We start from the raw sequence: 5,833 nt of genomic DNA, 5'->3' as shown, positions 1-5,833 counted from the left end.
AGATGATTGTACTTAGTTGCGTTACCGTAACCGCTGTGTGGTCCTCAGCTCAGTACCATCGACGAAATCTTGTCATTTTGTGCAGCCTCCATTAAGGACCCCTACCAGACACTGACACACAGTCCCCCAGCCACTGGGGGTCCTAAGGGATAACTAGTTAAGACTCTGGTGCCCAGAGCTCAAGCAAATTCCCTTTAAGGATTCTGTCTTCACAAGGCTTCTTGCTCTGTGTGTGTGATATGCGTTGTAAGCTGACACCTTCACGGGGAGGAGCAGAACGGATCCAAAGTAAACCCAAGACTAGAAATAGAATTTTAATACAATGGACAAAGCATTTCACACACTGCAGAATTCGTTCGGCGATATGAAAGCTGGTCAAAGAGTGGATCCGAGCCCTGCGAGCTGTGGCTGTAGAGGACACTGGTGACGCAGAACTCACAGGCAAGGCCGGCATTAGAACACGCAGCCCAACACAGAACACGAAAGCACTGTTTAGAAACCAGTATGATCCTCTGGGGCAGATGAATTGGACGCATTCATCTAACATTGGCCCCGCATCGGCTTTGTGCCCGGTAACATCCTGGGCTTTGGAAATACAGTAAATAGGACAGGGGCACCTGGGGGGCTCAGTCAGTTGAGCGTCCAACTTCAGCTCAGGTCATGATCTCACGGTTCGTGGGTTCAAGCCCCGTGTCGGGCTCTGTGCTGACAGCTCGGAGCCTAGAGCTGCTTCAGATTCTCTGTCTCCCTCTCTCTCTGCCCCTCCCTTGCTCACACTCTGTCTCTCTCTCTCTCTGTCTCTCTCTCTCAAAAATAAACATTAAAAAGAATTTTTTCGTGTCACTAGGGATGGCGTATTCTGTCACCCTAAGTCATTACTAGTGAGGATCTAAATAGAAATACGCCCACTCATCAAGCCCTTTCCCTGTGCCGTCCCTGTGCTAAGTGGCAGACATCATCTGGTTAACAGCAAGTGAGGACAATCCCTAGGAAGGCTCTTAAGAAGGAACATAGGGGCGCCTGACTCTGTTAGTCAGTTAAGTGTCTGACTTTCGCTTGGGTCATGATCTCGCAGTTCGTGGGTTCGGGCCCCCCGTCGGGCTCTGTGCTGACTGCCAGCTCGGAGCCTGGAGCCTGTTTCAGAGTCTGTGACTCCCTCTCTCTCTGACCCTCCCCTGCTCACGCTCTCTCTCTCTCTCTCTCTCTCTCTCTCCTAGAAATAAATAAAAACATTACAAAAAATAAAAAAAAAAAAGAAGGAGCATAAAGCCAGTGTCAGTGGGCTTGGCCCTCTGTCTGTACAGCTCTAGCCACTGGGCTTCACTGCCCAGCGCTGCTATCTTCACATCCACACATCTTGGATGGATTCCCGAGGAGTAGAGTCAGAGACCTGCATTCCAGTGCAAGGGTGGAGGCGGTGATAACAGCAAACGCAGGCGTGGGAGGCGACGGTGAGAGAGATGGGCAGAAAGCCAGGAGGGGGTTTGTGGTCACAGAAGTTTCTCCTGTGGCTCAGTGCCCTGGGACTCTGGATGCCTGCTGGGATCGTGACCGGGGTTATCTCGCGTCCCATGCTGGGTGAAGGACCTGGGCCTTTATCCACCACCTCCCCTCAGGCAGGGCTTAAGGGCTGCCTGAGTGGGGAGGGCATCTCCCCGGCACTTCCAGCCCACCCAGCGTGTGGGCAGGGTAGGCAAGGAGATGCAGATGGTAGCCGTTGGGAGTCTAGTGGCTGCGCAGAAACACAGGAGCCAAGGGATGGAGGGAGGCCGTCACCAGCAGCATCCGCGTCAATGCCTGCTGTGAATTCTCAGCTGCAACCAGACACGCGTTTATCCAACACACATTTAGCGGAGAACCTACCAGCGGCCAGGCCTGGACCGGTTCCTTGTCTGGAGCCAGCAAGTGGGGCTTTAGACATGCTGTCGCCAGATTGTCACCTTCTTCAGAGGCCACTGCCATGCTGCGCTGAGTCTGTGCCTGGCCAGTCTACGTGAAGAGGCACGTTCCTCCAGCAAGGCCCCGCTGTTTGGCCTGTAGTACCTTCTCGCCCATGCCTGTTGCCTCTCTGGCCTCTCCTCTTCCGAAAGCTCCAGTCACCAAAGTGTCTCTATTTAGAGCTGGAGGGACACAAGAGGGGGCAGGTAGAATGAGAGGTGGGACCCACTGAGCACTGTATCTGTCATCTTCCTAATTCCGGTCTTCCCCTCAGAATCCCACCTCAACGTCCCGGTCCTCCGAGGGTCTCTGTGGCCACCCCACCCGTCAGGCCCCCCTCTGCTCTCCGGCACATCCTGGGTGGCTCCTTCTTCTGCCAGCCACGCCTCTCGCTCACTGAAGCCTCGTCAAAGAAAGAAAGACAGGAGAATGAGCAGGGACACCTAGAAAGTGAGAGAACAGCAGAATTGGCAGGGAGTGGATGTTGCTGCCACGGCTGATCAGGCCGCTGAACAGGGCTATCAGTGTGGCAAGAAGTGTGTGAAGCACAGGCGGGTAGAAAGGAAGCCAAACTCATTACCTAAGAGGCTGCCTGCCTGGGGGTGAGTGGGCATCAGTGTGTCTCACTGCGGCACCTGATGGATGGAGTGGAAAGCCCTCTTTCTGGGGACCACACCGCCGAGCATGTGCGATCACTTGCCGTGAATACTGAGACAAGGATGCAGGCAGCTGACCGTGGGCCACACTGGAGAGTCCCCATTTCTGAACCAACACCAAGAAGTTCTAACCTATTTTCTCTCTCCAATATAAGTAAAAGGTGCCTCGTTTTTTAAGATGCACCATTTATTTGGTTATCAGTAACAATGGACATTTTTTTCATTAGCTCATTATCCCTTTGCATTTTTTATCTTTCGTGAATCTCCTTTTTAAAAAAAATTTTTTTTGAATATTTTTGATATGGAGAGAGACAGAGCCTGAGCAGGGGAGGGGTAGAGAGGGAGGAAGAAGCAGAATCTGAGCTGTTAGCACAGAGTCCAACACGGGGCTCGAACCCACGAACCGTGAGATCATGACCTGAGCTGAAGTCGGACGCTTCACCGACTGAGCCACCCAGGCGCCCCGTAAATCTCCTCTTCATGGTCTTTACTGATTTTTCTTTGGGTTTTTATTTTCCTTGTTGGTTTTTTTTTTTGTTTTATTTTTTTCTGTCAGAGAGGATTTGAATATTTTCTCTTGTGTGTATTGGCTTTCTAAATTTTTAGCATTTCTTACTATTCACAAGTTTTGTGATGTTATGGTTTAATCTAGGTTTGGTTTGGTTTGGTCTTTGAAGTTTCATGCAGTCATGTATTAGTCATTTTAGCTTTGGTGTCCCACTAAGAATGGCTCTTCTCAGGGGCACCTGGGTGGCTCAGTTGTTTAAGTGTCCAAATTTGGCTCAGGTCATGATCTCACGGCTTGTGAGCTTGAGCCCCTCATCGGGCTCTGTGCTGACAGCTCAGAGCCTGGAGCTGCTTTAGATTCTGTGTCTCCCTTTCTCTCTGTCCCTCCCCTGCTCATACTGTCTCCCTCTCTCTCTCAAAAATAAATAAACCTTAAAAAAAAAGAAGAAGAAGAAGAATGGCTCTTCTCCACCAAGAATTATAAATCAGCTTTGTTTGGCTGCCTTTCAGTGTGAAAGGTCTTTTATTTGTTTTTGTTGGGAAGGAAGCAGCCGTTGTTAATCTACTCTCTAATCCATGCATGAATCATTGCTCTTAGAGCAAGAGAGAAACTCAGACAATAATGTGGCTCAGACTTCACGTGACTAAAAGGTGTTTGTTGCCCTTCAGGGCAGGAGGCTGCAGCAAAGACGTGACCAGGGCCAGTCCTGTGCATAGTGACAGCAAGAGTTTAGGACACAGGCCCCTGCTTTGCAGTTCTGGGTGGTTCTTGCTATATCACCTCATGAGTCACTGCTTGTATGAAGTCCCCTCCACTCAGCTGCCCCGCCCAGCAGGGGTTAACGGCTCCTAGCAGTGATGGGGTCACCACTGGGTCCCACACAGCCAGCATTCACGGAGCCCACACAGCCAGAGCACCTCCATGAAGAAACGACCACCTTCAAGATGCCATCAGACCCTCCTCCTAAGGGCTCAGAAGACTGGCCGTTCCAGCCTCCTCCCTTCATACCCACACCCCAGTGTTTGAGCTACCTGCCCCCCTTCCAGATCTTCCAAATGCCGTTCCCAAGCCCCAAGTCAGCCGGTTCTGAAATTGTTCTGACTTTCGCAAATAGCAGTTTCCAAAACAGCAAACTCCAAACACCTTTTCCAATTGCTTTGTTGTTGGGTCCTGGAATTGTACGTTATTGAATGTTACTCGAAGAAGATAGATTTACGACAGATTTCTATACGCAGTGATTTTTAGTTTAATGGAATCTAAACTGAGATGGATTTTTTAAAGGTTCTTTGAAACACTTAATAACCCTCTCCATTGCACATTGAGAAAATTCATTCCTTCAAAACCAAAAATCAAACCTACAAGATGTTGGACGCTTACTGTATATCACAAGCGGTGGTCAATTGACAGCAAATTTGGTCCCCATGTCCACGTCCTCCGCGATGGTGGCCTCGAGTCCCTCCTATCAAGATGCAGAGTCTTGAGTCTGGGCTGGCTTTGTGGTGAGCTTTAGTGGAGAGGGTGAGTCAAAGGAGGCAGTGCCCCCAGCAGCCTGTGAGATTCTGTCTTTCTCAAAACCTTCCTTTCCATGGTGATGCTAACAAGCCCAGGCTTGCCTGCTGGAGGGATGTGAGGAGTCTCCTGTGGCAAAGCCACATCGTCTCGACTGTCCCCGCTGAGCTCCGGATGTGATGAGAACCCAAGTTCAGCAGAGCCTCTGAGCTAAGCCCAGCATGGGTCAGCAGAATGGCCCCAGTGACCTGTAGAGCCTGGAGCAAAAATTAATATTTATTTTTAATAAATATTAATTAGTCCTGTGCCACTGAGGTCCACTCATTATTACCCAGCATCATTGTAGCAAAAAATAATTGATATGAATGTTGGTGTTGACGGCTCAACAATTTATACCAATGGTGAGCATTCAAGAAGTAAAAGGACATCCATTTCCTGGCCTCCTGGGTGGTACAGCCTCCCGCGAACCTATAAAGCAGCACCCTGGAAATACTGTGCTGTGCCCGATCAGGTAGTGACACACAGCGCCCTCTGGTTGGCATGGAAAGGGAAGTCCTCAAGGATCAGGGCATCAGAGAAGACTTCCGGGACCCAAGAGATAAGTCTTGGAGGATGGTCTTTGACTTGGCATGTGCAAAGGCCCGGGGCTTGAAGCACCATAGCAGCATGGTATTTGGGCCTAACCGAAGCTTAGGACAGTGCGGTGCGTGTTCTCCCTCGGAGTCTCCCGGAAGGACTAAAAAGACTCAAGTCTCTGAGCTCCAGCCCGCAGTTTCTGATTCAGGTGGTCTGGATTGGAGCCCAGGAATCTGCACTTCTATCAAGTACCCAGGTGATGCTGAGGGTACTGATCTAAGACCCACAGGCATGGAGGTTAAGAGTATGGCGTGACTTCACCAGAGGGACCCAGGACGCAGTTCTGGTAGGTTCTTGATGTTTCCTCCACTGGGAAGCAGGAATCGTAATGCTCATGGCCTCCTGGAGCTGGTCAGCGAGCACTGAATGAGCTAATGCAGAAAAATCCCGCAGCCCAGAGCTAAGTGCACGGGGCGTTCAGGAAGATGAATGATCATTGCCATGGGTATAATTTGAATTGTCACTATGGTGATTCCTGAGTACTTGCTGGAGCGTGGAGGAGTCACCATACAGACGGGGAGAGGGGAGGAGACAGGCCAGGCCAAGAAGGGCCGGGTTTGCGTTGACCCTAAGGTTATATGGAGAC

The 5,833-nt window shown here is 50.5% G+C and overlaps 1 long non-coding RNA gene across 1 annotated transcript; it reads right to left on the bottom strand.

The window, feature by feature from the left end:
* Window positions 1-301: 301 nt before the first annotated feature.
* On the bottom strand, window positions 302-4,576 carry LOC144227199 (uncharacterized). The gene is made up of 2 exons (XR_013333869.1): window positions 4,480-4,576; window positions 302-2,120 (listed from the first exon to the last, which is right to left on the bottom strand). It is a non-coding gene; the product is annotated as an uncharacterized LOC144227199 (long non-coding RNA).
* Between the last annotated feature and the right edge of the window lie 1,257 nt (window positions 4,577-5,833).

Source organism: Crocuta crocuta, unplaced genomic scaffold (genome assembly GCF_008692635.1).
Source record: "Crocuta crocuta isolate KB4526 unplaced genomic scaffold, BGI_CrCroc_1.0 scaffold290, whole genome shotgun sequence".
In the NCBI taxonomy this organism is placed as follows: domain Eukaryota; kingdom Metazoa; phylum Chordata; class Mammalia; order Carnivora; family Hyaenidae; genus Crocuta; species Crocuta crocuta.
The sequence above is the reverse complement of the archived record's forward strand: the minus strand, read 5'-3'. Positions and strand labels throughout refer to the sequence as shown.